At 40.6% G+C, this 22,431-nt stretch overlaps 1 protein-coding gene across 3 annotated transcripts in view; it reads left to right on the forward strand.

The window, feature by feature from the left end:
* Positions 1 to 22,431, forward strand: part of PAX3 (paired box 3) — a 93,890-nt gene that overhangs the window by 40,403 nt on the left and 31,056 nt on the right. The window lies entirely within an intron of this gene.

The following is a 22,431-nucleotide window of genomic DNA, read 5'->3' on the forward strand; positions in this document are numbered from 1 at the left end:
TTTTTCCACCACTGTAGTTCCTCCAAAAAAAAAAAAAAATTGGATGGTGGGGATGTGAATTAGTCCTAATTTGATTTAACATAAAATAAAAATGTGCTTGAGAGCACTCCAGGAAACCAAGTCGGGTTTTAGGATGGAAAGGTGTCTCTCGAATATTCTTCTCCTTGAAGCCACCCTTTTTCTTCCCCTTTTCCCCCAGAAGGGTCTGCGGTCCGTCGGAGCCCCGTGACAAAGCTCCTCTGTACCCGCCTGTGTTCCCACAGCTGGCCGGGGTGGGAACGCTCCGAGCGGGTCGGGACCGCGGCCGGCAGTGGTAGGCGGCCCCCGCGGCCACGACAGGGCCCGTTTCGCGCCGGGGCCGCGAGCCTTCCAGCCCCGGAGGCCGCGACTCTGCGGGGCGCTCAGATGTGAAGGGCCCCCCCGGAGTCACCCCGACTCCCCGTTGTTTCTTGGGAAAATACTGCAGGGGGACTTCTGGATCGGTGGCCGGCAGCGTGCATTTCCCTGGGCCTTCCAACAGAGAAATTGGGGCAGGTAGCTCATTTGATGAACTTTTCTACCCCAAAATGAAGGATGATTTTGCAGCAATGTCTGGAAAATAGGCAGTTTCTCAGGGGAGAGCTTTGAGAACAGGAGTCTCCGTAATTAGCGTGATAAAGCCTCAAATAGTGATTTAAAAATTCACAAGCTATGCGGGTTTTCCTTTTTCTGGTAGCTGTGGGGGCAGTGAAGGAATTGTTCTAGGCTTGTACTGATGCTTAAAACATGAACGTGTATTACTAATTGGCCCTTTATGTTTGGCTGCATGAGTTAAAAGCGAAGGAAAACAAAATCCATCTTGAATTACCATGATGTGCAAACTCCAATAGTTGGACAAAGAGGCTGAAGAATTAGAAATTCTGAAGGTCTAAACATGCTGAGCCATTTATTCAACAAATATTTATTGTGTCCCTGTTGGGAGAAGGCACTCGGAGACATTTAAATGAAGTGTAGACAGTTTAAACTGTGTATCTATGTGGACGCTCACCCCCACCCCTTTCGTACCAAAAAATAGCCTGTGGCCTGTTGCGCCTGTGTGTGCTCCTTCTGTGAATATTTTCCAGATTTTCCTAGCATATTATCCAGCATGTTATAACTATTACTAGTTATATTTACTGTCTCCAACTTGTCTTATTAAACAAAACTATCTCACAACTACAGGGTTCACTCCAATGATTCTGGGTGAGCCGAAGTTTAGAGTTTGATGTTGGGGGGCCCATATGCGTGCTTTCCGAGGGAGAGCCCGTCTAGGGACAGTGTAAAATTTCAAAACGGAGAGCCAGTTCATCAAATTCAATGACTACTTTCTGAGACGGAGTCAGGTTACTTTCCCTAAAACAAGTTGTGTAGTCGAAGCATCCCATTAAAAGTCCCGTATTTGTATTCCCTTTCGGATTTTTAGGGGAAGGAAATTTGAAAGACTGCCCATTTAAACGCCACAGTTACATATCGTATTTTATGTTGTATTTGTGAGAAATGGAGACTTCCAGGCTACTAGGGAAGAACAGTTAATTCCTTGCAGTAGAGAAATCAAAGAGCAGTTTCCGAGTCCCGAGTCCCCTAGTCTGAGCCTGGAGGAGGTTAGGGGGTCTTTGTGCCTGGGGGATTGTCTTGGTGGGAGTGGAGAGGGGGAGCGGGAGGGATCAGGAAGTGCCTTCCTGGGTGTGAGCCGGGGGATCAAGGAGGGACCGCAGGGGGCTCTGAGAGGGAGGGGTGGCCTTAGCAGCCTCGAGGAGGTCCGCAGGATCAAGGAATCTTCCAGGGGATGGTGAGCACAGTCCTTGGGCTGGTTGGAGGGAAGAATGGTTTTCTGTGAGCAGAAAAAGTCCTTCATGGAAACTCTGAAAACACTTAGGAGGATGTGCCTGCCTGCCGAGCCAGTTTGCCCCCTTGCAATGTGATTGGTTCTGGGACACTCCCAATCCCGGAAGCAAGACGAAGAGTCCAAGGGCTCTGATGTTTCCTATGACAGGGCCTGGCACAAACTACAGGGAGGTGATCACTCACTCTCAAGCTGGGCTCTCACAGCTGTGGGTGAAGAATATTATCACTGTCCAGTTATGGAAGTTTTCTCAAAGGCACTTGAGCCATAAGCACAACACCATGCAAAATAGGAATTCTGACCCCTGTTTGACCCATGAGTTCGCTGGGGTTGGAGGAGGTTCAATAACCTGCCGAGGCCATACTGTGAGAAAAATGACAGATCCAGGATTTGCCCCTCTGCATGTTCCTCCAAAATCTAGCCCCGTGGTTCACCAACTTCATAGAATCTACCAGTCACACATAAGAGAACCTGAATTAGTATATATGAAATGCTCCAAACTGACACGATAAATGCCAGACAGGTGTCCTTACTATTACAATTAATTTCTGGGCTCCTTGCTTAAAAGAATATTGCTGGGATCAATTTCAGGTGATTTTGACTTTGCAGATCTAGGGTGGAGCTTAGAAATCATCATCTTCTACAAACACCTCAGGTGATTCTGATGCAGATGTTGGTAGATGATTTGCACGATATTCCCATTTAACAGTGATGCTAAGACTTTGTCACCTAATGAGGACTCTCAAGCAAGGAGCTTCTGATGCCCCTTCACCCTTTTCCTTGAGACCTCGATCATATTTAGGCAGCACAGACATTTTCTACCAAATGCCTCTAGAGCAGGAGTGCCTTCTCAGTATTAAAATCAGATCCCATGACTCATGCGTTTGAAGACTATACATTCCCCCTTTCTCCAATGAAATCTGTCAATGAGTCTGGCTATTGAACTATACAAAATCTCTATTTTTATTAATGTTGCACCATGCTCAACTGAATTGAAAACAGAATGTTTAATAGTAAACCTTAAGCATATGGGATTCTGTGATAAATGTGTGTTGATGTTAACTGAGATGTTTGACGTGCTTATACTACAGAGTGATGGGAAAATTATACGAAGATAAAGTCTCAAAGAGATCTTTGAGTGTTCTCAGCCAGCCACAGTACTCTCTTGCATCCTAAGTAATCAGGGCATTGATGTCTCCATCAGTTTAGGGGCAGACCCAGAGATGGGTCTCAGATGCCTTTGTGATAAAATAATACTCAGAGACTCTGGGAAACCCCCATTTCCAAAGGTCTTTCTGGACATCTCAGAGACCCTGAATTTCAGACCTTCAGGATAACCTTGTATATCCGAAGCACTGATGGTGCATATTGCAGGAGGAAGCATGTCGGAAACGACAAGCCTATTTCAGTCCAACAAAATCAGTGTAAATGTAAGGTGAGAGAAGTCTGTGACAACTACCCCCCCCCCCACTGCCCCACTCCCCGGCAAATAACATATCCACTGAATACAAAATGGGATTAGAAGTCCAACTATTATCAGGTTAACCATCTAACATGTCTGACTGAAAACTTGAAGTGAAACTCTCCATTTAAAAAAAACCCAAAACATTGGCAATTGGCATTTCCTGGAGATTGGATGTCAGAATTTAAAAATGTGATCTTTGCAAGGGTGTGAGCTCTGGTCTGTTCCCCATTTTGCATGTATTGTTTTGCACAGAATCGGACTTAGAGTGGACACTAACTAGCATTTGCTCAATAACTGAAGGTAGAATTAGAGGAAAATTTTGTGATGAGTTTTTAAAAAATTTTGGCTTCTTTTTTTTCGCCCTGGAAATATGTCTAAACATATGTATGGTGTAAGATATGTCCCATTATGGGGACTCTGGTTATATCTTTGACAACTTGCCTTATTGTTATTTCTGATGGTGCATCATCCAGGTTGACTCCTATAGACAGAGTCTTTGTTAGCATGAAGTGTTGGATCTTTGAATCACACCCCAAAATGTCTACAGTGTTTGAGAAAGTTTGCATACTAACGTCAAACCAGGATATACATTTGATACTTCAATACTGTATCTTACCTTTATTTTAGATTTCTGTATTACTCTACATTTTTCAGAGTCTGTTCATACCACTGTAAATTTGTTCCTCATGATCACTTGTGGATTGTTATTACTTCTTTACAAATGGGGAATATGAGAGCAATGCAGTTTAGGCAACTTGCTCAACAGACCGTCTGGGTTGAGACTAGAATACCACTTCTTTCTTTTGTGCTGCCTTTTGCTTTCTTGTTTACCAGATAGGTAAATTTGTTGCCCTGGTGGTGGCTATGTAGATAGAAAGGATGGGAGTGGTGTATGGGGCATCAGGGCAGAGGATTAGGGAGTGAGCTGACAACCTTAGTTCTAGCATTTCTGTGGGTGTAGCCAGTTCATGGCAGAGGTCACCAAGCGCATCGCATGGAGATCCAAGATAATCCAAGAGTCTGGAGTCAAAGCAAGGTTCGACATTAAACTAAAGTAACCATGACAGCAAGACTTCAGATCATCTGGAAAACTATTGTCCAATTAAAAGAGTTTCCTTGTTCTCTTTCTTCCTGTGAACTGAGCAGTGGCGTGCTTCTTGGGTGTAATTAATCCATGAATTACGTTTGGTACCCGCTGTATGAAGTTGAGTAACAGCACAGAGGCCCAGGCTCTCATGGGAAAAAGTCCCCCACCAGTCTGGCTTCATTCATGCCTGGACATGGGGAAATGACCGCAGCAGAATGGGCAAGGCATCCCTCTATCCACACTGCAGAAGGACTGGGACTTGCACCATGCTATGGAAGAGTGAGAGTTTGGGCTCTATATTTTGCCAGCCCTTATATGGTGGTAGTGATGATGGGCTTTAGTTGTGACGAGGAATGTGCGAATGAAGTTTGGCACAGGATTTATGAACATGAGTATCTACATACAGCATGTCAAATCCACCTCCACTCCATACTAACTATGTAACTGTCTGTGCTTGGTTTTTCATCTGTAAAATAAGGGATGATAATAGTGTTAATTGGAAGATTAGAAGAATGAAAGCAAGTCACGATGCCTGACACGGTACCTGGTACAGAGTGAGTACCCATACAATGTTGGTTATTGGATAGGCCAGGTAAATTTTTTTTTTCTGTAAAGGGCTATATAGTGAATATTTTTGGTTTTGCAGACCCTTGGTCTCTGTCAACTTGCCATTGTAGCACGCGATCATAAAAAATACATAAATGAATGGGTGTGGCTATGTTCCAGTAAGCTTTCTTTATGGACACTAAGATTTAATTAAGTGTTCATGTGCTGATGTTATTCTTCTTTTGATTTCTCCCCAACCATTTAAAAATGTAAAAACCATCCTTAGATTATAGGACACGCAAATACAGGCAGTGGTTTGTGTTTGTATGATTCCTGGTGAAGACCTTCACATCTTCAATTTGGAAGAAGTTATTTTATTCCCTAGCACCACATCTGTGTTTGTGGTGATGCCCATCATTTGAGCTCTTTCTATTAGCAGCTTCTGGTTAGGCAGAAAAGTGTGTGACGGGGTGTCGATAGTCCTCCTCACTCACCCCAAATTGGCTGTCCAAATGGAACACTTCTAGAAGACAAATGAAGTGATGGGTTAGGTGGTCCATAAATGCAAATATGCATTTTCACTTTTGTGGAGTCTTAGCAAAGTCAGCTCCAAGTTTCATGTTTAGTAAATCTTTCATACATGATGTGTTAGAAGTGCTCTGTGATATGCAGAAAGTAGTGTTTGATCTATTTACAAGTGGGAAGAAAGGTAAAGAAATCTAGTCCCAAGTGAGTCATTTGGGGTAAAGTCATTTGAGATCCTATATCATATTCAGAGTTTAAGAAATCTCAGATGAGGGGTGCCTGGGTGGCTCAGTCGTTAAGCATCTGCCTTCGGCTCAGGTCATGATCCCAGGGTCCTGGGATCGAGCCCCACATCGGGCTCCCTGCTCAGCGGGAAGCCTGCTTCTCCCTCTCCCACTCCCCCTGCTTGTGTTCCTGCTCTCGCTATCTCTCTTCTCTGTCAAATAAATAAATAAAATCTTAAAAAAAAATCTCAGATGAGAATAAAGCCACATCTTCAGATGCAAGTAAAGAAGAAATCAAAGGTAATATTTGGATAAGTGAAGCTCTAACACCCTTGTGCCTGAAATAGTCCAACAATGGAAGGAAAAGCATTATTTTTCCTTCTAACTTTGTGATTGTCCCATTTCTTCCACTTCAATTTCTAGAGCATTATATCTGGCCTGAGTCTGGTGCAAGTCTCATTTTTCACAATATTTCTTTACAAGTCTCTGTGGTACAAATATTTCCTAGGCAAGATGTTACAAATTTAATTTACATGCACAACATTTTTTGGGGTGTGTGATTATTACCCCGATATTTTTTTCAAGTTTGGGAGGATGCTAGTGGTGTCATCCTTTAGGTACAAAAAGCCTTCACAGGCTGGCTAAAAAGGTTGCATTGACTTACAAGGTTGTTTGCAAATTCTCGTAGAAATACCCAAGCTTTTTTAAGGATACTTCTCACTACTGGAACTATTTCCATTCTTATAAAAGTAATACATATTTATTGCAGAAAAGCATTTAAAATAGAATTTCCCAACTCATTTCAATGTATTCCTTTTGAGGCCTAATAAGTATCAGCAACATGCACGTGGAGGCGCCACACTCATGGTAGTGATTTCATGCGAGTACCCCCACACTCATGAGATTGCTACCTAGGGTGTGTTCCAGGTTCCAAGATACTTCCTTAAGGTTAGAAAACAAAGCAAAATGGCTTTCCATATTTATCATGAGGTTCTCGGAGCTATCTAGGATGTGCATGTCTCCACTGTTATAGTTTATAGGCCAAGCTTTATTCATAGGCTGAGGAAGTGGCTAACTCAAGGCTTGATTTCAGCAGCACACGGGAAGAAATGCCATCCTCCCCCCGCTGCCACTGTGGAAGAGTCTAGGTAGTTTATAATCATGAGTATTGGTTGACTTGTCTGTCCCTGCCACTTGTGGTTGAATGGGGTGTCATTGCTACTGTTGAGGGATGTTGACACCTTTGATGGCAGGAAGGGTGGATGTAGAGAGTGTCTTTCTGTTGTGTATTTAGGGCCTCTTTGGTTTGACCAGAGGTTTGTGAACAGAAGTGGGTTTACAATGAAGCAGACTTCAGCGCCTTCACTGATAAGGACTCCTTTCAAATTCCTGCAAAGGGCCCCAACAATGTGTCACATGGTCATGTGATTTTGTAAAACATACAAAATTAAGCTAGTTTTGTGTTCTTTTTTTTTTTTTCTTAAAAAGGACCTTCCCCCCAAACTGTAGAAGCTGTAGGCTCCATGAAACATCGATCTATTTCTGTTTCTATATTTTCAGGCTAGGACTTACTCAAATTTCTTTGGAAGGGGAGAAGAACATCTTTGGCGAGAGATATATGGGATTCTGGAAGTTGAGAGTTAATCTGCTCTAAGGCCTAAGATTAAAGAAGAGGTGAAAAAGAAAGATTTTCTCTGGGAAAGGAACTTGTAGACATTGTCGGTGTCTTCCTGTATTCAAGGAAAATTGAGAAGTTTGGAAAAAAGAGGGGCAAGTGTCTTTAGTTGATCGGAGAAGAACCTCTTATACACACACTCATGTTTTTATTTTCTAGAGAAAGTGAAAGGCTTAATATAATGCCATTTTAATTTAATATTGGCTAATAAATTTTGTATAATTGGTGCTAAAGTATCTACTATAATAATAATGACCATGTGGTGGTGATGATGATGATGATAAAAACATGTATGTTTTGTGAATGTTACAGTTTACTGACTACTTTCACATATTTTTGTCTCATTGGTAACTACTGAAGCCAAGAAAGGGTCTCTTTATCTATGGCCCGTGGATGCATCTCAGATTAACTGGAATCCTATGAAAGATTGAGGTAGAATAGTCTCCATGCTTCTCTCAATTATTCTTTCCTTATTTTGTGATAAAGCCATGACACCATCAGTCAGTTTCTTTTCTTTTTCAGTTCTCCAGCAGCATGGCAGTCAAAATAACCATTGAACTTGGACACACAAAGCCATTGCTCTTAGAATGGCCTCTAATTTTCCCCTTGCAAAACTACTCAATTGGCAAGCAAAGAACCAAGATCCCGCCAAACCTGCTCTTAGTCAGGCAGTGTTTGCATTTGTTAGATTTGTCCGTATGAACTTACCTGTTGCTTTGCTAACCTCTGACTGTTTGACCCTTTAGATGAAAAAGCACTGCTAGGACCCACAACTAAATTTATACAAGTTCAAGGATGTGGTCAGTCTTAGAAGTGTGGGGTTGCAAAAGAGTTGACCATGAAGTTTGGCCAATGACAAGTGCTGAATGTATGGAAACTATGAAGTTCTCTTGAAGTACAAAGAAAGGAGGGGTAGTGATGAGTGGAAGGTTCAGGGAAAGTTTTGTGGACCTGGGTTTTGAGACCTCTGTGGACATCATGTCAAGATGGGCAGAAAGGCACTCCTGGTGGAACAGTCAGTGAGGGAGGAAAAGTCAAGATATGACCAATCCTTGGTCCATTTTCATAAGCACATGGGATTCTGGAAAGTAGGTTTGTTCTGGTCCAATGAAAACTTTAAATTCCACTCAGTGAACCCCTTAGCAGATTTTTGCGCACATGTTCAACTTCACATTGATTAATAACTTTCTACATTTTAAAGCTGACTTACTCAGAAATACATAAATCATCATTTCTTATAAAAATGGTTATTAGTGATCAATACTTGAATATACGTGTTACTTGAGTGAAGAAATTTGTTAATAATACCAAGAAATAGATGATAGACATCACTTTTGTGCATTTTAAGAGGGAAGACTGGTGATTATCCTCTCAATACTTAATTGGCTAACACCTCGTTGGCTTGCTGGGAATTTGGGCAAGTCCCTTTAAACACTCTGAGTCTCAACTTTATTTTTAAGAAAAGGATAACAATGTCTAACTCACAGAGTTGTAATAAAAATATAATGAGGTAAACAATGTTAAAAGTCAGGAACAAAAACAGCATCATGTGATGGTTAGATGTATATAGAATGGTTGAGAGGCTAAACGTTTATATTTTCCCCCAGGCCCAATTTGAGTCCAGAGTGCTTCATCTCATTTCATTCATTTTTATTTTCTTAAAAAATACTTTATTTATTTATTTATTTATTTATTTATTTATTTATTTATTTATTTCAAAGTAAGCTGTACACCCAACATGGGTCTTGAACTCACGACCAAGATCAAGAGTCAGATGCTCTACTGACTGAGCCAGCCAGGTGCTCCTCATTCATCTTTAGATTCAGTGATTCTGGTAGGGGAACTCCAGCTACCATAGCTGATTGGAAAATAGAAGTCAATTCAGCCACAGAGCCACAGAAAATTAGGAGTTGACAGTGTGATACAGAGGTAAGAACCAGAATTTAGAATTCTTGAGTTTTGAGATTTAACTCTGTCACTAATAAGCCAGGTGTTGATAGAGGTATCATGTCATCCATTTGAAACTCAGTTTTGTTTTGTTTTGTTTTTAATCTGTAAAGCATGGTCTGATGGTGATTTAAAGCAATTTCTTGCTTTTCAAGTTCTATGCCAAGCATCACATTTAACATAAAACATGATCACTAGCAAGTTGTGGGAAAAAAGATGTTAAACAGTGATGTAGTCCTAATTTCCCCCCTGCCATTTACATTATTATTTACCTGGGATGTTGTCTTGCTGTGCGTTGGCTGGTTTTCTTCTCTAGCGACTATCTGTCTCTGTGCACAGTCTTATGCTCAGATATTCACACACTCTTCCTGCTCTGGCTTCTATCAAGGAGAAGGAAGCATTTTAGGGCCCCCCTCTTATTTACAGCCTGGTTAGGAATGGGGATGAGGATTGAGAGGAATGGTTGGTAAAGACAAGCACCTCTGATGCTTCAGGCCTTTGACAATCTTTAATTAAGACTGGCTCATTTATAGTGAGATGTATGGGAACAGCTTCCGTGCTTGTTTGAATGAATTATATGCCTGCCTCATGTGAATGCAATGTGAATACATGCCATTTATCGAGGTCCTCATATATAGAGATGGGCAAATGCTCATATTTGCACATTCAAATGTATCTACAGTTGTATATGAGCAAACTGGAAGGAATAGTGTTGCGTAATTTCAGAACTCAAGTTAAATTTTCACACATCAGTAATACTATCAACCAGATTTGTTGTTATAACTAAAACAACAAAGATAAATTTATTTGAATACTTGCTGGAGGGAAGTTTCATTTACCTTTTTAATGTGTAGTTAATCAAGAAAGAGTTTTTAAAAACTTACATTTTGTTAATAATATACACAAAACAAAAGAATGGAAAAGAAACAAAGTAAAGAAGTTTGGTCAATCTATATCTAACTCTGGCTTGCTCCATCCATCCATCCATCCATCCAGTCATTTATTTAACTAATTTAAAATCAATAGTGATTGCTCTGGGATTATCATTGTTTTTTTTTTTTATTTTTAGGCACTACCCACATTTTATTTTATAATGTAATGTACATTTATAATGTGAAAACAAAAATGGACAAAAAATAGGAAATCTACTTTGTCCAAGAAACTCTTCTTAGGAATAAACTTATGGTTGGGTAGTGAAGAGTAGGGCTTGAGTTTGAATTGAATTAAATATTGGCATTGTCCTGACGTATTGGCGGGATGGTTCCCAGTTAAAACCACTGGCTGGCACGGGTGGGAAACATGAGTAGGACTATCTTTGGTCTGCATCCAAGAGGGTCCGTAATTTATTCAAAGCTGCCAAGGATAAGGGCATGTTTTCAGACCCTCACTCTCCCACTCCTGTCCCTCAGAGGAAGCTTTCCCAACCCAAAAGGACTTGTCATCAGTCTTTTGGGAAAGGAGTGCCTGGGGTCAACCCACTGACTCTGAAATCACTTACTGCCTTATGACTCGTCTTTGCTACGATGGAAAGTGGACCCTATTCTCTTCTCTCCTCTCCATTACTCCTTCCTACCTAGCACTTCCTTATTCATTTCCTTTCAGTTCCGAAACATTATTCCTGAAAAGGCAAGGCAGGTGTCCAGTAATTCATGTAGCAGCCGGCTACTGAAGAAATCCTTGGTATTTTTTTTCTGAGGTGGGGTGCCCAGACTTATTTGCATCGTCTGTGGACACTAATCAAAATGATCAGAGAGTGAATTGCTCCAAACTGTATTTCATTTTGCTCTTTAGACATGTATCAATAGACATAAAAGAGGATGAGAATTTGCCTCCAAGCAAACAATATTCAAAGTTCTTTCCCATGGAAGCCAAAATGAATGTTGGCATAAAGGAGAGGTCAAGTATACTTAATTTCTTTTAGGCTAGTTGCCTGATTTTTGTTCAGTCAGCCTTCTTGTTTAGGCCCTGAGGTACTTGGGAGCACAGGTTTTATTTACTTTCCTAGCTGTCTTAATCATTGATCCCACAGCACAGGCACGTGTCCTGGGCCAGGAGGAATAGAGTGCCCTGGCCAACATTTTGGATTTTTAAGGGAATTAGATATGGAGCAACAACTGAATATCCTTTTAAGTGGATACATACATATTGGTTGATTATGGGCAAGATCTTCAGAAGAGGAAGCAGATGACGCATTGGACGATGCTCTCATTTCACAAATTTGGGAATTCCTACAAAATTTTGGTGATCAATTTTCTCCTAATCTTAAAATACAGAGAGGATTTTTCTCATGCTTTTCCTTTGTGCCTGGTGGGCTTGGACAGTATGAAGGTGAAGGTAGTCAGAGGGGGCTACATTTGCTGAGGATATATTGTGCATTGGGAACTGTTCTGTGCTTTACAAACTATCACCTTTCCTTTAAGTCAGCCTTGGAAGCAGGTGTTTTAAACCACATTTTACTAATGAAAAAACTGGTTCGGAGAGGTAAGCAGCTCTCCCCAAATCAGAGAGGAAGTGGCAAGTGGGCATTTGAAGTAGATCGACCTGTCCCCAGAACATATATTCGTTTGCCCAAACCTCTGGAATCACCTCTTCTGAGTTCAATCGTGACTATTGCTCACACCCAAAGAGAAGAAAACAAAATTTCAAAAAGCAGCTGTCTCCATCTAAGGGCAGTGATAAATCACTCATATCATCTACTTAGTCATCTCCACTGGTTTGCCAACTTCCCACACCTGAGCCTCATACCTTTGCAGGACGAAGGGAAGAAATCAGTGTCTTCTTCATTATCCCTTTCCCCCCAGCCTCTGGCGAAGTCCTTCGTACACCGTGGGTATTCCAGTTATTACCTCTCTACCTTCCAACAAGCCGTAATTGACCCAGATAAGATTTGGATTTTCAAAACAAGCTTCCTGTGCTGCCCCCTTTTTCCCCCTTATGGAACCCTATAGAAAACGAAAAGCAAAGAGACAATCTTGAAATGCCATATGGGAGGTGTCAGTGAAAGCATTTATGTATTAATTTGATCTCCATATTAAAGATCACAGGGTCACAGAATCTATGGCTCTCTTATTTGGTAAAAAATGTATCTAGGTTTTACAGCCTGGAGAGGCCATTTAATCTTCCTGTTGCTGCAGGGCATGGCTGGATTATCTTCTATATATACCCCTACTTTGCCTCTGTGGAGAGAGCACTGCAGTGAGAGCTAGGTGATTTGAGTTTTACTTTCTGAGTTTAAGCTCCATCCATTATTCATATTTGCATCCTTGGTGCCATGGACAGTATCAGCCACATCTGAGGCAGCCTGTAAGTGTTTATGGATGGATCTGTGATTTGGGGCAACTCTCTCTGCTCTCTGGGCTTCAGCTACAAAACGCAGGGACTGGCCCAGGGTATCTGAAGATTCTGCAGTTCTGTAAATGCTTTGCCCTGGTACATCCAGTCTCTTAGTCATTTATCTCTTTATGGAGAACTTTGTGGAGGTTTCTGGCACAAAAAGTGTAGTATTTAACTTTCTTCTTAAATCTGCCTTTCTTCTCTTTTTCCAAAACATCTCCTGTCATGCTAATCTTGGCAAAATTTAGTTGTCGATAAAACTGTTTAGGTTTTGTGTGTCTTTGGTAGTCTTGTCTTAAGAAGGGTGGCAAAAGCATTCTTTTGTTTTCTCTCCCCTGAAAGGCTCTTTGTGTAACTTGTTACCTCTTTTCTGTATCCTGTTTTGGTTTATTTGTTCTTTTTTTAAAATTTTTATTTATTTATTTTTTGGTTTATTTGTTGACTTGAAAATGACTGGTGCACATAATAGCAAAAATATCCAATAGTGGGAAATAAAGATGAAGGCAGGGTGGGTCTTTGTCTTTGTTGACTGTGTCACGAGTCTAATTGTGTCTTATTTAAAGCTCTGTATATATAGCTGGGTTTTACGTTTCATAGCCAGAAATCTTTGTTAGTAACTGTGCATAACATAATTTTCATATCCACCAACCACCACTGAGAATACCACTCACCTTTTATGGTCATGTTTTCACAACTGATTTACAGGGTTGACTGTGACATCTGAGTCCTGGCACGGTAGACCAGGAAGAAAAAAAAAAGTGATGATATTGGCTACAGTTTTTCTTCCAACCCACATCAACCTTACTCCTTAAATGGCAATGTTAATTAGATCTTATATTCGATATATATGATCTTATATCTGGATAACCTCTCTGAGTTCTCATGGATCAGGTAGGTTACATTGCTCCCTAGATCTCATTTTTTTTTCTCATCTGTAAGTTGGGGATGACAATACGCCTCCCAATAGGGTTTTGGGAAAAAAATGAAAGAAAATGAACATAAAGGATGAAGGAAGCAGGGGTGGGCTATATAGTAGGCTGTCAGTGAGTCCGGATAGCAGCTTTTCTTATATCACTATTGAGTTAATCTTGCCCAGAATGCTGAAGGAGCCATCACAAGAAGGGCTTTGAGAGATCCATGTTCTGTCTTTAGTTAACCAGTTTACAAAGAAATGATTTCAGAGGTAAGTTGTTCTGCATGGCACGGGATGAACCACACTTGGACCAAAAAATGTGGTTTCAATTCGGATGTGGTAACAAAAACATGAGCTAAATCTCCTCATAAAGCAAGTCTTTTGCAACATGGTTTTTCTTTCCCTATTAAAGAGGTCCTTTTCCAAAGGAGGAAGGTGAATATGTTTGGGGAAAATGCAGTGGCTACGCATAATTATTTCTTAAGCTGCTTATTTTTTGTTCTGATATCATTGGTGACATTAATGGTACTCAACCCAGAATGAGAGCATTTCTAATATTCTGCGGTTCTGAATAAGTAAGGTGCAAATGGAAGAAAGGTACATAATTACCACATGGAACATGATCTTGTGGTCCATTTCTCAGGTGTGTTTGTTTGTTTTTTCCATTTGTATCATCTTAGAAATGCATATTTCACAGTGAGAGATTAAAAATGCTTATTGTTCTTTCAAATTGTTCGCAGTGTTCGGATTTTTTCCCCTAACTCCATTCTATTGAGTATCTATGAGCTGTCACATTTTTAGCAAGTAATAACTGTCTAGCTGTGCTGACAAAATGTCCCAACATAACTGTTAATAAGCATTGTCATTTTAAGCATGAAACAGTTTAGCTAATGATTTATCTCTTATAATGCAGCACTCGGGGCAGCTGTATGATTTGTCTCTTTAGCAAGTCAAGTAATTTCTTTAACAAAATGTTAAGCACAGATGGACCATAAGCTGTCAGTTAACTATTATTGTGTCTGCATCTGCTTGCTTTCAATGCACTGTTTTATGTATTCAGCCAGTTACTTAGCTGCAGCCCCGTGAAAAGCTGAACCTACTCTGATTGGCAAATAAAATGTTCATTTGTCTCTTCTTCCTATTGTTTTGTTTTGGTAACACATGTCAGCAGCTCAATTACCCAGTTCATTAACAGCTCCCAAAGGACATGATGGCCAGCCCATGATAAGAGGGTAATTGTGGCACATATGGTCAATAATGGCCTCTCTCTTGGCAATTGTAAATAAAAGTCACTTGGCTCTTTTCCTTTCACAAGAACTACTGTTTTCCTGTTCCCCTTCAGTGTGCAAATTACCTTTCTTTGCTCTATGCAGTCCAGTCCCGGTGAATCAGAACCTAGCTCCCTGCTTTTAGGGTCATGGAGACAGAACATGGATGGATCTCTGGTTCTTAATTTTAATTATGACTGACTTTTAAGCTCTTGAGGGGGAAACTCTTATTACGGGAGACTATTCTTAGAAAGCTGTTAACTGATTAATTAGTTAACTAATCAGTATTCCTAATTGAATAGCAACACATTTTCTTGGGGCTTTCCTCTCTTTTTCTCTTTGAAATGCTCTGGTGGTAGTTACCATGGAGTTTTTAAAAAAGCCATTAAAATAATTGCAAAAAAAAAAAAAGTCATTCGCAGGGGTGAGGTAGGGAAGTGGGCCTTCCATCTTTTCTTGGTGAGAGAGATTCATTCTGTAAAAGGAGTTCTTGTCTCACACACGCAGGTCTTAAAACAAAGGGTTCCAGAAGCCACTGAGTTCGTTTGGGTCAGCCTCGGGGGTCTCTGAACGAGTTATGATTCCTTACTTCCCCTGAAGCCTTTGCAAGGAGGTGCTGAAACAGTTTGGTTGCAGCTCTGTCAGGGGAAGAGAAGGGGCACAAGCCCGTTTTTACGTAAATGTATTTTTACTAACAATCATCACTAGCAGGGCTGTTACAAAGGCGGCCTTTTCAGTGACGATTGGCCAGGGGATGGCTGTTGGGACAGAACTCCATCCGGAGTAAGGTTTCGCAGGGTAACCTAGAGAGAGATGCAGCACGCACCTGAAATTCAGTCATTGGGACCTTAGGCTCCGGGCGGTCTTTGGGGCCTTGCGGCTCCACGCCCTGGAGGCAGCTTGGCCAGTTCTGCCGCCGGACTTGTCAGGCCTTATCTTAAACAAACACCCAAGGGTCCACGTTGCGCATCTGCAATCGCTCCCGGGCGCGCGCGCAGCACACGCGGGCTTCCGGCCGCCCCCGCCGCCGCCATATTCATAACCAATCTGTACTCGGCTCCCAGGGCAGCAGGCACTCGGGGAGTTGTTGAGTGTCAGGGTTTATTTGTGCTATTTTGATTAGCCCCAACCTGGCAGGAGCTTATTTTCCTTCTAATGACCCCGTGCTGTGAGAAGGCGGCTTCCGAGGGAAGGGCTTGGGTCAGAGGGGAGGGGAAGAGCCTTACTTTTCTCCAGCGCCCAAAATGGGGACTGCGAGGCAGGAGCACGAGTGGGGAGACGGCTGGAGGCTCTTAATGAGATTTCGGGTTCTGAAAAGAACCTTTCTGCGAGAGAGCCCAGAATATTCTTACCATGGATTGTCTTACTTTTTTTTTTTTTTTGGTACTTGTTAAAGATTCTTGGCTGGCACATTTGGAGAAGCTGTAGGGGCAATGGAAACAAAACAAGACCCCCTCACCCCCAGATGGACCCCTGATGACCATCTCTCCTAGTTCGTCAACCTACAAAATAACAGCTCCTTAAATCCTAGCTCTGAGTTTAGGAATTCTGCGAAGTTCGCTTTAAGGCTTGATAGTGTGTTAGGTCCCACACACTTTCTCCATCTACTTTCGGATTCTGTCCTAAATCGTCTGTTTCTTTCAGAGGTGTATCTCCTTTTCTTGACATCTATACAGTTTAAACACACTTAAAAAAAATAATGTCGCCGATTACTTCTCAGCTTGTGAATTAATGTGGAAGAGAAGCTTCCAGGTGCTGAAGTCTCTCAACTGGCCTGGATTAACCCCTACTGTGCATCCATTTCAACCTCCCCCCCACTCCTCCCTCCTCTGGAAAAAAAAAAAAAAAAACAACCTAACCTCCCCTTTCTCATCCACTCCCGGCTGTCTTTGTGTCTGTTGCTCCCTGCCAGGCAGGTGTCAGAGCCCTGAATGAGGGTAAATGCCCCGTTGATGGATTCCACAGATGGAGCGTGGAAATCGGTAGAATAGGCCTCAGCCACAGGCCATTTCTTGGGATCCAACAAAAGCCTCCAAATAAGTCAACAAAAATCCCAAAGATCACAAAGGGAAAATGTCATTTGTCATTTACTCTGGGTCTGTGAGGGAATATCAGTCTTGCTTCACTCCTCCTGGCTTTCACCCGAGTAAACACGAGAGGTCATTCACATCTCTCTCAGTGTAAAAGGGCCACTTCACATCAGAAAACAGTTAGCTGTCCCATCGTCCCCTTCACGTTGCATGGTAAAACTCACCAACACAGGAGACGTTCTGCAATTAGTCAAGCAGGTGCACCAAACTTCGAGTTGACCCGTTAAAGATCTTGTGGAATATACCTGCCAGATACCCTCAAACCTTCAGATCTGGGAGGAAGTGATCTCAGGGAGTTCTCAGGCACGATTCCTATTTTTATTTTATGATTATTTTTTGAATCGGCGAGACACAGCTTTAAGTACCAATGCTGACAGGTCTAGCTTGCAAAGATTAGTACAGATGGAAAGACCATCTGATTTGGTCTGGGGCTATCTTCGAGTAAATGACCGATGACTAAGGACATCAGCCTCAGAGCCCGCAGAGAGAGATTCCCCCCCCCACCTCCTCTGTGTCTGTAAATTGCATTGTATTATATCTGGGACAAACATAGAGTTTAAATGGTTGTCATGTTTTGATTCTTTAACTATTCAAATGAAAGGTCTTGCTGAGAAGAAAGACAGTGTGCCAAATTCATGCTTGTGAATTATTTTGTTTCTCCATTTTTTGCCTGTCTCCCATCTCTGAATTATATTGGTCTGGAAACCAATAATTATAGAATTCCACGTGACTAAATCCCTATAAAATTGAGGTAAGATCTCATGTATAATAGCGTTAACTAGGATGAAATATTTCTTCAGGCTACAGAAGAGGTCACAAGGGGTTAACGGACAAAGACATACTCTCTAATTCTGTAATTCCTTCTTTAATTAAACTTCATGGTTGGTCCACTGGTGGTAATACTTCAGCTTTCTCCTCCCAGTTTGATTTGTTTCTGAAGGAAGAATTTGTAATCCTGTGGGGTATGATTGTTGCCTATGCTTGAGCTTTTTTTTTTTTTTTTTAATTTTTCTTTTTTAAACTGATGCTGTCCACTTCCCCAAGGTTCATCTTGGGAGTTAATGTGAAATCATTGGGATAGCTAAAAATTTGTCTCCTAAGGCCTAAAATTAGCTTGAGATAGAAAAAGAAGAAATGAACTTTCTTACAAAGCACAGAGCTGAAACACTGAGGTACCTGGGGAGAGACAATATTTTCCTGTGATCACTCTGGGGCGTCTGCTGAGTAACTTGTGAATATCCCAACGGATTTCAAGTTATTTATTCCTGCCCTTTTGTTTGAAAACAGTTTGAGGTTACTTTACAACACTTGAGATCCTTTCACTAACATGTTTTTAATAGCAAAAAAGAAGGATTTAGTAAAGCTATAGAATGAGTGATCAGTTCAACTGCTTGTGATCAGTAGTATGTTCTAGATGGACCTGGGGTTTTAGGACCGGGAGCCGCTGATGATTCTTAAGGGAGACTGCAAATGGTCACACTGACTCTTTTGTTTTCTTGAATAAATACATTCAGTATCTTGGCAAATGGATTCATTTCTTAGAGCTTTATCCTTATTTAACAACTACACTTGAATATGAAAAGAATTCAATGTTCATTGAACTGAATTAAATTCAATTAGAAAATTGTTTGATTTGGTGTATAATATTAATCAAACTGTTGTGTTTTCATAAATTTCATTTGATTCTAGGACGTTTTTGAAAATCTGGGGCAAATGAGAGTAGTAGTTGGCAATCAGCTAAATAATTTCCATTGGAATTCCTGTTTGGATTTGCTTCTGGTACTCCTCTTCAAAAGGACTCCGTGTTATGTGTGTGTGTGTGTGTGAGGGAGAGAGAGAGAAAGAAAGAAACTCAGCACCTATTTAGAACATACCAGGCTAGAAGAGAGAAAGTATGTCCCCTGAAGCCCCATAGACCTGGGTCAAATCCTAGCATCCCTAGTCGTGTGATCTGAATCATGTCTCTGAGTCTCAGTTTCCTTTTTCTGTACAATGGTGCATTTATTTCACAGGGTTTTTGTGTAGTTACTTTGGGAAGAGAGAGAAATCCTTGTCTTCTTGGTAAGGTTTGCTCCAGGTTCATTAGAGACACTGAGTTACGTGAATGTCTAAGTCAGAGAATGGATGGTGAAGGGGTTTTGAAAATAGAGTCAAAACTTTCAAAATCTGATAAGAATATGGATTGGGATAAAGTCTGAGAATCATGCAATTTAAAGCAATACAATCTCCACTTAGAATGGCATGTATTACATGTTAATATGGATTTAAAAATTTTTTTAAATTTAAATTCAGTTAATTAACACAATTTCATATGAGTGCTATTGTGGAATTTCAAATTGGGGAACAATATCTCTATTTAGTGAATAACAAAGCAAACTTTGTGAAGGCATGTGTAGAATGTGATTGAGCATCTTAAATGTAATTGAAAATCTCCCCTTAATATTAGGGCTGGACAGTAGAAATAATCGAAAGAGATGATTTTACCGAAGAGATTATATTTAATCTAGTTGCTCTATCCTCACAATCTATGAACTCATTTAGATAATGGTCTTGCTGGTGGTGCTTGCATGTCCAAGTTAGAGCATTAGATATTCTGTGCAGAGACAAATATAATGAGCTATCTGAAAAAAAAAAAAAAGCCTTGTTTTTATTTTGGTGTAATATTAAGCAGGATGAGGTACTTTGTATCTAGGGTCTAAAGTTGAATACGTAAAATAAATGGACTTCAACAAAATTATTTTTTTTGTGCTATTGCAATGGGATGTAAGTATCAGATTTGTTTTGGGTAAGAATGGAATGATTCAAATTCATGACATTATCGTGTTCTCTGTAAATCTTATTTCTATTGAGTGACATAAAAACAGTAGTATTTCCATCTTAGAAATAGCTAGTATTTCCTAGCTGGTAGATTAATCTTGGGTTGCTGACATAACATATTTTAAAGCCCACATCCTTTTGGGGTGTACAGATGGAGGAAAGTCAGAATTAACTTGTACAACCGTGGCTTCATATTGACAAGAAGGATCAGTGGGTTCAGATAATTTTCCAGCAGAAAAATCAGGCAAGTCATTTCCTCAGTGTCTTTTGAAATGATGTTTTATGGAGATTTTTCTAGTGAGATGCAACCCTTGGATTGCTTTTGAATAAACAGTCTAGAAATACGAGTAGTGATTTGCTAGCTTGTTAAAGAAAATTTTATTTTGAGTGGTAAAGGCTGTCCTATTGAACTCCCAGACATTCTGAGGCTTTTTAATCATTAGCTGTTGGTGATTCTTCATCTTTCTTTTTTTTTTTAAATCACAATCCTCTGAAAAAATTGATAATTATTTCCCAGAAAAATTCAGGTATGCAAATACTTGCAAAATCTTCCAAATCATGTTTTGAGGATTTACAGACTCCCAAGTCTCATTTCAGTAGATGTTGGGAGACTCAGAAGGGCAGAATAGGGGCAGAGAAATCGGTGTTGGTTCAAAACTTAAATTCTACCAGGCATTTCCATTCTGTCAACATGTGTTTATCGAACACCTACTATGTTTCAAGGCATGCAGCAGTGAACAAGGCAGAGAAAGACCTTGAGCTCACAAAGTTTATATTCCGGAGGATGTTGATTGTTAAGGTGAAACACGGTGGTCTTGACCCTCAGAATTAACTCTCGCTGGTACTTGTACATTTCAGGAGCCCCCTTTCTTCAGAAACTGGAGATGATTCTGATTAATTGACCTGACAGTGCATGGTACATCATATTTACTTGGGAGGATTTAATAACCTTAGAGACTCCCAGAGGAAACATGAAAATTTCCACATACTATTATCCTAATGGGATCATAGTAAGAGAAAGTGCAAGCAAAGATTTAAGGTTCTCATAGGCAGAGGAAGCTTTTGGTCAGTCCTTAAATACTGTTGGGTTTTTTACCTGAATTCACAGAAGACAAAAAAGTCAGGGCAATAGAAACTGAAAGCAAGGTAGGGAAACATTTTATGGCGATTTATTGTCTTAGGGGAATGAATAATCTGTTTCTTGAGAAGTATATTATTTATAATTTAAAAATATGTGTGTGGAACCATTGTTTTGATAAGTTACAGCAGGAAGTATTTTATGTACTTGGGAATTTGGGGAGAGAAAATAATAATCTGGAATATTCTATAGAGGTGGTTCTCAAAGGGTCATTTAGGACCAGCAAAGTTGGCATCCACCATCCCCAAAAACAGAAACTTTGGGGTCGGGGGAGCAGCAGTCTGTATTTTAATAAGCTTTTCAGGTGGTTCTGATGCTCCCAAAGTTCAAGATCCACTGCTATACAATGATGCACAAATTATTGCTTTTTTAATTTGACTCACATTTATCAAACATAAACACGTATAAGTTGTATTGGGAGCTTTTGAAGTTTATAATGCAATGCACATTTCTTAGCATGTTAATTCTCCTTTAAAATATTCCTGTACTTAAAGCAAGTCTAGTTTTATTTTTTTAAGTATCCTAAAATAAGATTTATATCAAATTAGACCATTTTATATCAAATTAGACAACATAATTGAAACACCAAGTGTAATGGCTAACATATAGTAGATGCACTATATATTACAGTTCCCTTTTGCTTTTATCTACAAGCACTTGTTTTTCTTTAATTTGTCATAGAGATTATTAATTCAATCTCTTAATTTTATAGTTTGAAGGTGAATAAATTGTAAAAGTATTAAATATTAAAAAAACTTAAAATTCTATTTATGGGTTATTTTGGATGTACACCCCTTTGGGCGGCTTATAATATTCTGAAGTCTAATGGAATTTTAGATTTCTGTAGGGCAGAGTTGAGTTTGAGTTTAAGATAAAAGAGAATGAGTGGTGTAGGAAATACTGCATTTTGACATTGCTTCTGGCACCACCTGGATTTCCCCAGGCCCTACAGCCTGAGAGTGCAAAGGAGTTGCCTTGACAATGAAATTAATAATCTACAATTTTCTGGATTTCCTTCCCCATTTGCTAACAGCACATTTCAGCCCCCTCCCCAGAGGATCCCCCAGTTATTTGGGGAGTTTTCAGAGTGTATTTGGATATGCTCAGGAGCATGGCTGCCCTGGCTCCTGAGTTCTGCTCAGAGTAGGTGCCTGAGAGCCCTCTGATGGCCCTCTGCTACTGCCCCGATGTCCAGGGCCTCTGGGAGAGGGCTGCTTTCCTGCCCAGAGCCCTGTGTCTGCTGTGCCCTCAAACCTCAGAACCTTCTGTAGGTTGACAGGTGCTTAGTTACTGTAAGAACTCACGGGCGCCATATTTTATCATCAGTGCAAATTCCTATCTAATTTCCTAGTTCCTCCTTCTCTTTCGTAGATACTCACATGCTAAATATGGAAGGTCTCCTTCCCTGATGCAGGCTAACACAGACAAATTCAAACTTCGCTGTGGAGGGGCCTGCAGGGGACTGGTTTCCGGGACATGTGGCTTATGCAGTCGCCCACCCATGGCCCCATGCTCAGAAGGGCCCTGTGTTTGGTTTTTATG

The sequence above is a fragment of the Eumetopias jubatus genome, unplaced genomic scaffold (genome assembly GCF_037043125.1).
Source record: "Eumetopias jubatus isolate StellerSeaLion01/CBP00866 unplaced genomic scaffold, mEumJub1_p1.0 scaffold_3, whole genome shotgun sequence".
Classification (NCBI taxonomy): domain Eukaryota; kingdom Metazoa; phylum Chordata; class Mammalia; order Carnivora; family Otariidae; genus Eumetopias; species Eumetopias jubatus.